This window comes from Phoxinus phoxinus, assembly GCF_949152265.1.
Source record: "Phoxinus phoxinus genome assembly, chromosome: 20".
Taxonomy (NCBI): domain Eukaryota; kingdom Metazoa; phylum Chordata; class Actinopteri; order Cypriniformes; family Leuciscidae; genus Phoxinus; species Phoxinus phoxinus.
This window is the reverse complement of record NC_136895.1, coordinates 29,879,741-29,890,203: the sequence shown is the minus strand read 5'-3', so window position 1 is coordinate 29,890,203 and position 10,463 is coordinate 29,879,741. Positions and strand designations below refer to the sequence as shown.

General features: G+C 40.0%; 1 long non-coding RNA gene across 1 annotated transcript in view; it reads right to left on the bottom strand.

The window, feature by feature from the left end:
- Positions 1–5,262: 5,262 nt before the first annotated feature.
- The window catches only part of LOC306989023, a 5,985-nt gene continuing 784 nt past the window's right edge, over positions 5,263–10,463 (bottom strand). The window contains exons 2-3 of the long non-coding RNA XR_013795551.1: positions 8,128–8,458; positions 5,263–6,677 (exon numbers count right to left, since the gene is read on the bottom strand). This is a non-coding gene — a long non-coding RNA (uncharacterized lncRNA). The remainder of the gene's footprint in view (positions 6,678–8,127; positions 8,459–10,463) is intronic.

Genomic DNA, 10,463 nt, shown 5'->3' with positions numbered 1-10,463 from the left:
CTCAATTCTCCCAAAAAATTTTTTTGACGTTCAGGTTCAGGGCTTCCGTAGGCTAAGAAACTTTTTAAGAAACAAATTAATTTGTCAATGCTAGCGGCACAAAGGCCACATGCTACAGCGTCTCCTCGGCCTCCATCTGATCCCCTCAGTAAAGCAGGAGTTGTTCTTTGTAAGAAGATGTGCTGCGTCGACCTCACGCGTCCCAGCTGGAGTCCCTGGTGGCGGCTTAAAAAAGTGCAGCTGACATTGAGTGAAGTTCAGCGGGCCTCCATCTGCACCCGTGTCTCCCACCGGACCCTTTTGCCCAGCAAACCTTCCTGACTGCGCTCCACATTCATCCGAACAGCCATTTGACTCCGGCTCTCCCCCCTCTGCTCCCGTGAGAATCCCGCTCGGCATTGACAAATGCGCGCACGTTGCGCTCTGTCTGAGAGTTTCATTTGTATTTATGCGACTCCCTGGGTAACCCTTAAAATAACTATTGAATTTACACCGACAGGACGACACAGAGTCCCTAAAACAGGCGGAAAAGCTGCTCGTTTTAAGGTAAGCGGCCCCTTCGATTTCAACGCCTATGCAAAATGGCGTGAGGATGCTGGACATGCTCCCTATAAATCAATCATTTGTCTTTGGAGTGTAGGTGCGTTTCTGACTGACAGGTTCAATTTGCTTGACCTTGGCTTTCCTTTACATGCACCAAATATATAAACGAGAGGCAGAAGCCGAAACGCGTCAATCCATCATCAGGGACGGCTCATTTATTCAACACCACTGACTGACTGAAAACGCCATCCTTATGAAAATCTACCATAGTTCTCACTTAGTAAACACACTTGAACTGTGCTAGCCTACCAACAATGTTTCTATGGTGAAACCATGGAAGAATCCCACCTGCCAAACTAGCAGTTGCTTTAAACAATGTAACTATGGTAAAACCAAGGTAAACAGAATCTTTTCTGCCAAACTAGCATAATTACTACATTTACTATGGTAAAACCATGGTAATATTCTCTGCAAAACTAGCAAAGTTACTGCAGACTTATATTACTATGACAAAATCATGGTACATACAATATTTTCTGTCAAACTACTGCCATTAATGTTACTATGGTAAAACCATGGTAAATTTAATCTTTTAGCCAAACTAGTTACTACAATTCAATGTTACTATGGTAAAACCATGGTAAAGTCAATCTTTTAGCCAAACTCTAATCAATGTTACTGTGGTAAAACCATGGTAAACTGAATCTTATCTACCAATGTTACAATGGTAAAACCATGCTATCTTGTCTGCCAAACTAGCACAGATACTCCCATTAATGTTACTATGGTAAAACCATGGTAAATATAATCTTTTTGCCAAACTTGTTACACCAATCAATGTTACTATGGTAAAACCATGGTAAATTTAATCTTTTAGCCAAACTGGTTACTCCAATCAATGTTACTGTGGTAAAACCATGGTAAACTGAATCTTATCTACCAATGTTACAATGGTAAAACCGTATATCAAATCTTGTCAGCACAGATACTGTCATTAATGTTACTATGGTAAAACCATGGTAGGCCTTTATCAAATCGTGTCAACACAGATACTGCCATTAATGTTACTATGGTAAAGTTAATGTTTTCTGTAAAACTAGCAGTATATCAAAAACATTTGCCAAACTGGCACAGATACTGCCACTATGGTAAAACCATGGTAAAGTTAAGTTACTTTGTAATGTTGCTATGTTAAGCATGGTAAATTGAATATTTTCTGTCGAAACTAGTACAGATACTATAATTAATGTTACCATAACTTTGAAAACTTTAAGCTTTTATGCAAAAATAGCATAGTAACCACAATTAATGCTACTATGGTAAAGTCATGGTAAATTGAATAAATGTTTATGCCAAACCATTAATTAATACAGTAATACCATGGTGAGTGTATTTTTATTGCTGAAGTAGCACAGTTACTACACTAAAATGTAGAGGAAAATCTTGGTAAATTTTCATGCCAGAGTGTCAGTGTTTATTTTAAATAATAGAGCGAAGGGCTGAATTTTCTCCACACTTACGCAGTTTCTGTACATTCTCAAACACCGTGTTTTGACAAACGTAAGTATTATTTTCATTGGTCCTCTGTTCTATAAATATGCCACGGTTTGACGTGAATCACAGCGGCCCAGCAGATGTTGTAGCTGAAATGTATAGCAGAGGTTAGCCCTCCCCTGTGACTTCTCTCGTATATTTCTTTGCACTTGTCAGGGACTGTGTACTGGAAAGAGGGAGCACTAGCATGCTAGCAGCTGCGCTGGACTGACAGATGTGAACTCTTCTCTCACCAATGGGCCGCAGCTGTTTCTGCGTCTTCCAGTGTAGCACTGCTGTCCATGTTTGTGTCGCTGTCGCTAATGAGCCCAGTCATGCACAAAAACACACACATCCTATCCTGCTAAGAGCAACAATGCTCGTCTAGGTGTGAACGCGCTAACAGATAATTGTGTCACTTCTGAATTCGAGAAAAATCACACTTTTTGTATTGTTCAACGCCCATCAAACGATAACACAGGCTTTAGCACATTGCTAAAAATAAAACATTTGGAGTAGGCTTTCCTTAAAATCTTCATCTTTGTTATAGCATGGACTCCCTTGCTAATTAGTACATGCCCAGAGCTAGCTAAGATGTTGAGTCGTTATTATTTGTATGAGGTTGCTAGTGTTTTAGGCTAGTTACTAGGCATTAATAAGTGTTAGCTAAGACGTTGAGTAGTTTTTAACACATTTCTGTGTGTTTGCTAGTTTGTTTTGGGTGATCACTAGGGAGTTTTAAGGTGGTTACTAGGGCATTGCTAAGTGTTAGCTGAGGTGTTGAGTTGTTTTTAACACATTTCTGTGCAGTTTCTAGGGTGTTTTGAATGGTTACTATGGCGCTGCTAAGCGTTAGTGTTCTGTGTGTTTTTTTAACACATTTCTATGCAATTGCAGGGATATTCTGGATGGTTGCTATGACAACGCTAAGTGTTAGCTAAGGTGTTCTGCATAGTTTTAACAAATTTCTATGCAATTTCTAGGGTGTTTTGGATGGTTGCTAAACGACAATGCTAAGCGTTATCTTAAGTGTTTTGCATGTTTTACCGCATTTCTATATGATTACATAGGTATTCTGCATAGTGGCTACGACAATGCTAAGTGTTAGCTAAGGTGTTCTGCATAGTTTTTTTAAACACATTTCTATGTGATTGCAGGGGTATTCTGGATTGTTGCTACAACAACGCTAAGTGTTAGCTAGGGTGTTCTGCATAGTTTTAACCCATTTCTATGCAATTTCTAGGGTGTTTTGGATGGTTGCTTGCTATATGACAATGCTAAGCGTTATCTAAAGTGTTTTGCATGTTTTTTTAACACATTTCTATGCAATTGCAGGGATATTCTAGATGGTTGCTATGACAATGCTAAGTCTTAGCTAAGGTGTTCTGCATAGTTGTAATGCAATTCTATGCAATTTCTAGGGTGTTTTGGATGGTTGCTATACGACAATGCTAAGCGTTATAAGGTATTTTGCATGTTTTTTAGCACATTATTTTCTGTGTGATTGGACATTTGCTAAAACAATGCTAAGTGTTAACACACTTCTATGCAATTTCTAGGGTGTTTTGCATGATTGCAGTTGGATTGCATCTGTATGGACCTTTTAGGGTTTTTTAACTGCAACCTAATGTTTTTAGTATTTGTAACGCAGTTGCTAGGGTGGTTTAGGTGGTCGATTATTAGCAGAAGTAAAAAAAAATTGTCTCTATATGTGGCTTGGGTTCATATTTGTGTATTTTTTTATCCTTCTTCTCCTGGAGAAATGAGATCCAGCTACCAGCTAAACCTCACTGAACTGTACAACGTTTGTCAAACTCACATGCACGCCGTATCCAGGCTGTGCCAGCAGCTAATGCCGGTGTCCGTCGCCGTTTATCAGGGATGACCTGGATATGATCTGAAGTGGCGGTGAGCTGCATTAAGCATTACGGGTGTTGTCCGAGCTGCCCTTGACTGGAGGACGCAGACGGCTACATGCTGGGCTACGTCGGGCCGCGGATCGCTGGAGTGATGCTTCCATTAAGCCCTTCTGAAACGGGCCAAGAGACAGAGGATGCTGGGAAGGCAGTCAATCACCGCTGGCCCCGGTTCACTCTCACTGGCCTCCAGTCAGACGGAATGACTCTGTGATTCAGACGATAATCAATTTGTGGCCCAACGGCCGCTGATCTAGGAACAGGTGAGGTCCCAACGCTCGGATGAAGGTAACGTACAACAGCAGATTGAGCGATTCATCTTCACTTCGTCCGCTTGGTCCTTGGGCGTCCGTCGCGGACAAACCTGCGAGGGTAGAGCATATACAACCGACAGATGGCGGATACCGTTGGGAAGGTCCAACCGAAATGTCACTTTAGCTTATTGGATGCTATTGATTATTACATTCACTTGGAATCGGGTCCCAATCTCGCTCTTGATACGTAATGATGGGCACAAAGATTTATTGATGTTTTAGTTCAAATCATTGTTTGGTTGAGCAACCTAAAGAATGTTTGCGTATCTAAACTAAAGGGAGTACACTAAAACATTATTTTTCTAAATGTATTGGAGTGTTTTACAAGAAAATAGCTACTATTTGAGTTTTCTTAAGGGGTGTTTGATTATGATTTGACTTTTCTAACTGTAGTTAGTGTGTAATGTTACCGTTTGATCATAAACAACATTTGCAAAGTTACAACGCTCAAAGTTCAAAGCAAAGGGAGATATTTGCTTTTAAAGAAATCGCTTTTTAAGGACTACAACAAACGGCTGGTAGGAACTACACGACATTCCTCCCGGGTTAGTGACATCACCAACTCTAAAATTTACATAAGCCCCGCCCCCGGAACACGATTTATAGATTATCAAGACAGAATATGCTAATCAATGACTAGAAGATAACTACACATAAACCCGGTTTGAACATAAAAGGCTAAAAGTTTTTGAAATTTTCAGTGCATGTGTGTGTGTGTGTGTGAGGTAAAAGGACACAAGCTCTTGTAGCTCCGCCCCCTGCGCCGGGAGCAACAGCTCATTTGCATTTAAAGGAACAGACACAAAACGGTGCGTTTTTGCTCACCCTCAAAAAGTGACCATTTTAACATATATAAAAATATCTGTGGGGTGTTTTGAGTTAAAACTTCACACACACACACAATCAAATACTTATTTCACATCTTGTGAAAAGAGCATTACACCACCGCTTCAATTCAACGTGTTAAGTAGTTGTGAAATTTACTAGCAGCTTCTCTGTGAAAATTCTTTCTACACCTATTTTTTTTCCAGTGTGCTTTTTTTACATATCAATATTCCTCATACAAAGTATAAAATCATTTTGAAAAAATCCTTTCTCTTTACAGGAAGGATCTGAGGTATCAGGTGGTCTATTGGAGATTGGCATTTTTCCACTTTTCTGAGTAAACAACGACCCAGCAAAACACTCGGAAGGCCCGAACAACCACATAACATGCCAAACATCACTCATAACACACAAGTTTTGCATTGGATAACACCACTTAAAAATGGCCAAAAACCTAGTTGCCACTTACACTGTTCCAAATATTCAGATTTAATGTTTGTTAAATTGACTTGAGTAAAAGCTATATTATTACAAACTGAAATAGAAAGCATTAAAAAAAGAATCGGTCCGTTAAGGAACATTCACACCAAGGACGATAACTATGATTTAACTTTATGACTCTATGAGAATAGTTGTGTCCACACCATAAAATGTTGCACACACACACACAAAACAATCTAGCATTAATTACATCTCAAAGGGATTCATTAAAATAAGTTATTAATCCAAAAAAGAAAACGGGGCTTGGTTTTGTCCGTGGGGAATTGATTGGATGGTTGTGGTTTGCCATTGGTGGATCTCATGTAAGTGACAGGTTGCCCCGCCCACGTCATCAGAGAAGAGAAGTTATTCTGATTCAAGATTACATGCGAGTTTATAATCAACACAACATTAGCGTCCGTAATATAGTTATCTATATAGTTATTCTTGGTGTGAATGGGCCTTTATAGACACAGCAAGACGAAAACCATCTCTGTTTTGTTCCTGTAAAAGCAGATAACATTAGCATGCATTCATGTCAGTGCATTAATGAGTTCACCTTCCATCCTACCACACACTGGAGTAATAATCCCCCCGAACCCATTGTGCACGACACAACTTTGGCTCCTCGCAGCCAGAGAAGACTCTTTTCTGTTAGCCTTTCATTTCTGTTCAGGCTTTGTGAAAGCCACCCGAAGCCTCGAAAAGCTGCAGGCCCCGGGTCCCAGTCGAGCATTTTCATGCGAGATAAACAGGCAGGCGTCGGATTTAATTCAAACATGTAGACGTGTCTGTCGCCGCCTCACTCGCAGGAATTGAACACTTTCCGCTGCTGTTTGCCGGCGCTCGTTTGGCCTGGGGACCTGAAATCCCAGTTCAATCCGGAGACTCTTTTGGCTCCGGCATAAAGCCACTGATGTAGCGTAGCTTTCACAAACAGCCCTCGTTGACGCCTTTTGCTGAAGTTCTGGCACGGTTTGCATCTGTCTTGACCCAACAATAACTGGATTTGTGGAAGTCGAGCCAAAGTTTCAAGGACAGCGGGCGCCGGCGTCTGATGCGGGTCCTTAGAAGCAAAGACGACCAGTGAATGCACAATCCATCATTTCAAACAAGCTCAATGCATTGACAGTAAAAGCACGACCTTTGCAGACGCAACGGGGTCGGGTTAGCCGCGGTCACCTAAACTTGACTGAGGAATACGTTAAACAAGTGGTCGCAGAGCTGAGAATCGATGGAAAAGAGTGTTAGCTGTGGTTCTCGCTTTCCTCCGTCACCCCAGGGAATCAGAGAAACGTCTGCGCAGATGTGTCAATATCAGCAACATCTGGCTCTTGTCAGCAGATTTCGGCTTGCGGGGGTTCGTGAGAGCTGGGATTGTCAAGAAAGCATTGATTTGTGGTGGGGTTTCACTTAATGTTCAACTTCTCAAGCACTGCTGGAATAACAATGCAGAACATTGCTAATTTGCTAGTTAGCAAACTGCTAACTTTAAGTAATAAACATTGAAAGACATTTAGTTTTCAGCTAGCAAACACACACACAGCAATGTGTTAAAACCACCTGTGGTGAAAATCAAGCTTGTTTATGTGTCTATGTGGAGTTTTTAATATGCTTTAAGACAAACCATGTGTAAATTCATAAGTCGACAGCATTGCTGAGTATTTTCTGCTTAAAACTGCAGTGAACTCAAAGACTCAAAAACACGGTTTGAAATCGCTGGTGTTTCTGACGTCACACACTACCTTGTAACCAATCAGATCAACGTGTGATCGTCAACCAGTGGATCTCTGAGTGAGTGAGTGAGTGAGTGAGTGGAGGCGGGGCTCATTTGCATATTCATAGAACCACACATACTAAATGAGGCAAGGGTGTCGAGTTACAGTCAAGCTATTTTAAGGCATGGAGAGAAAAAAATCCAAGGAAAAAATATTTAAATATGTAATTTTGTTGATCAAAGATGAGTTTAAAGGATACAATTATTGACTACAGGGGGATTTTAAAAATGGCATTGTTGCAATTACCCTTGAAATTTGCTTTTAGAAATGTGAGAAAAAATCTTAAAAAATTAAAGTAAACATTGTTTCCAAATCATGGATCCATTAAATTAACAAAAAACATGTATCAGGTTCATGACATCACATATAACAAATTTAACACAATGTAATCAAAACACTTAAAAAAAAAACAGTTTGTTACTATGAAAATTAATTAATGAAAAATAATAACTCACTGGAGAAGCACTGGTTGAATAACAGCAATTGCTAATTTGCTAATAATTAGCATTTAAAATAATTTAGATTTTTTATCTAAAGCCCAGCAAGAAATGTAATTGACAACAGTCAATCTAAAATAAAATATGTTTTTCTATGTGATTTACAGGAGAACGTTTTTCTTTTCTCTTTGCACCAACTTCCTGTCAACCTCCAGCGTCTCCCGCGTTCAGCCGGATGCTATGCTAGCCATATGTGGGACTCTGGTTCTGGCGGGGCGGAGAATCTATCAGTGCTGTTTACCTTGTTTAAGGAATCGGAGCCGTTCGGCAAGAAGCCCGTCCGTTTGAATATCCATCAGCCCCTATAGAGCGAGCGTTGGCCCGTCCTCGGGGAGCCTTCAGGTGAAACCTGGCGAATGCTTTGTGTCAGGAGGATATTAATATTTCCTTTGCGTCTAATGTCCATTATGGAAACCGCGAGACAAGCGGCAGGTCGTCGTCTCTCACTGCCGTTCAATACGACAAACACCACGCCGGTCAAACACATCTTTTATCCCGTTCCTCTTTCATTTCTCCCAATGTTCAATCATGACTGACACACAGATCCTTTTGTAGACGTCAGATCTGACTGCCTGTTGGACACACACACACACACACACACACACACACACACACACACACACACACACACACACACACACACACACACAGATGTTAGCTGGTATATGGAATCATCCGAACGCGGCTACTGACAAAGACAACGAGATAAACCTATTATAGCACAATGCGTGTTGATATTACGCTAGCAACACAATCGTGTTACCCGTCATCTTAATGAAACAGTCAAACTACCATCAGGAGAGCTTAATATTCAAAACAACAACCTGTTGTTGTGCTAAAAAAATATCTAAACACAAACCGTCTCTTTCAGATTAATTAGCAGTGCAACAGTTCTCGCTAAACTGTTGTTGTGGCTAATCAGTCCCTCCAGAAAAACGCGATTATGCGATCGCATGATTCAATGCAAAATCAGACAAAGTCCACATATTTATTTGGGGGGCATTTTTTCAAAAGTCACATATATCTTAGCAGAAAGTTGAAAAATGTTGCGTTTACTTCACACAAGCGCAGCCATTTGCCCTGTTGCCATGGGAACGTTATGAATTGACGTAATTGCGCGACATCATTGAAAAGCTGCAAACCCCGCGATGCTGATGAAACCATGATGAAGCTCGCAAATCATTCTCATTTGCCAACAAACATAAGCGCAAAAGACCGCGCAAAGCAGTTTCCCAGTGTGTCACATGACAGTGGGGGCAGATTATTTATGGACCACAGGCGGAAGTCGACGCTGGACAACCACTTTTACAGAAGTTGTAGCATATTCATTTTGTAAAGCTACAGAACTTGTTCGACTCATCAATGTTTTGTAAGTTTGAGCATGTGTTTATTAAGGTCTGAAATAAAACAAGATGAGAACTTAAATATTCCCAGCACTTTATGTGAGGTAGTATGCTTGCTTATCATAGGAAGTCATACGAAATGACTCTTTACATTAAAGTAGTAGCCTAGTGAATAGGGTGTTGGGGGAAAAAATTGTTTTTCTCTTTTTCATCAAACCGCAGTTTTTGCAAGTTCCCGCAATTTTTGCAAGTTCCCGCAATTTTTGCAAGTTCCCGCAATTTCATCGCATAAAATTGCATAAATATCCCGCATATTCCATCGCATTTTTTAAGAAAACGTGCCGCATAATCAAGGATTTTTGCCCGCAACAATCACAAAAAACTCCGCGTTTTTCTGGAGGGACTGGCTAATATGCAAAAAAGTATGTGAACAAAGACTGTTTAGCTTTACAGTCAGTTTTATCTTTATTAGCAGATTAGCAGGGTGAGTTTTAAGAGAATCTTGCTAAACAAATTAGCTAAAATGTTGCGGCTAATAAGTATGTGAACACAAATGGTTCTAGCTACTTAAACGGTCTTCTATAGTCAGTTTTCTCTATTAGTGGAGCGACAGTTTGAAGAGATTCGCACTAAACATGTTAGCTAATGTAAACTATTGTATTGTAATATTATAAAACGTATGTGAACGCAAACAGTATTTATGATAACAGTCTGCTTCTATAGTCAGTCTCTTTCAGGTTTAGCTGAGTGACAGTTTAAAAAAAATCTAGCTAAAAAAGTTAGCCAAACTTAGCTAAAGTGTTGTTGTGGCTAATAAGTATGTAAACAAACAGTTTTAGATGCTAACACTCTTCTATAGTCAGTTTTCTCTTTCAGGTTAACAGAGTAACCTTGTTAAACAAGTTAGCTAAAATGTTGACATGTTTAGCTAGCTAGCACAATAATAATAATTACCCCCTTGCCTTGAGTGCTAAAGTTTGTTAGCTAACATAACTGCACACTTGTAATGCGCTGGCTCACTATTTGTTTACTTGCGTAAAATGTGTTTCTAGCCTTAATGCTAATAGCAGATGCAGTTAAATGGCCTCCTAACAACTCCAACTTCAATTTCACAACATTATTTGAAGTTTAAAATAGCTGTTTATTTAATCTGGTGCTTTTTTATTGCTTATTTTACAACCATGCGTCCCCGAGCATAAAGGCGCAAAAGTAATTTTCTGGCATTTGTGCTGAA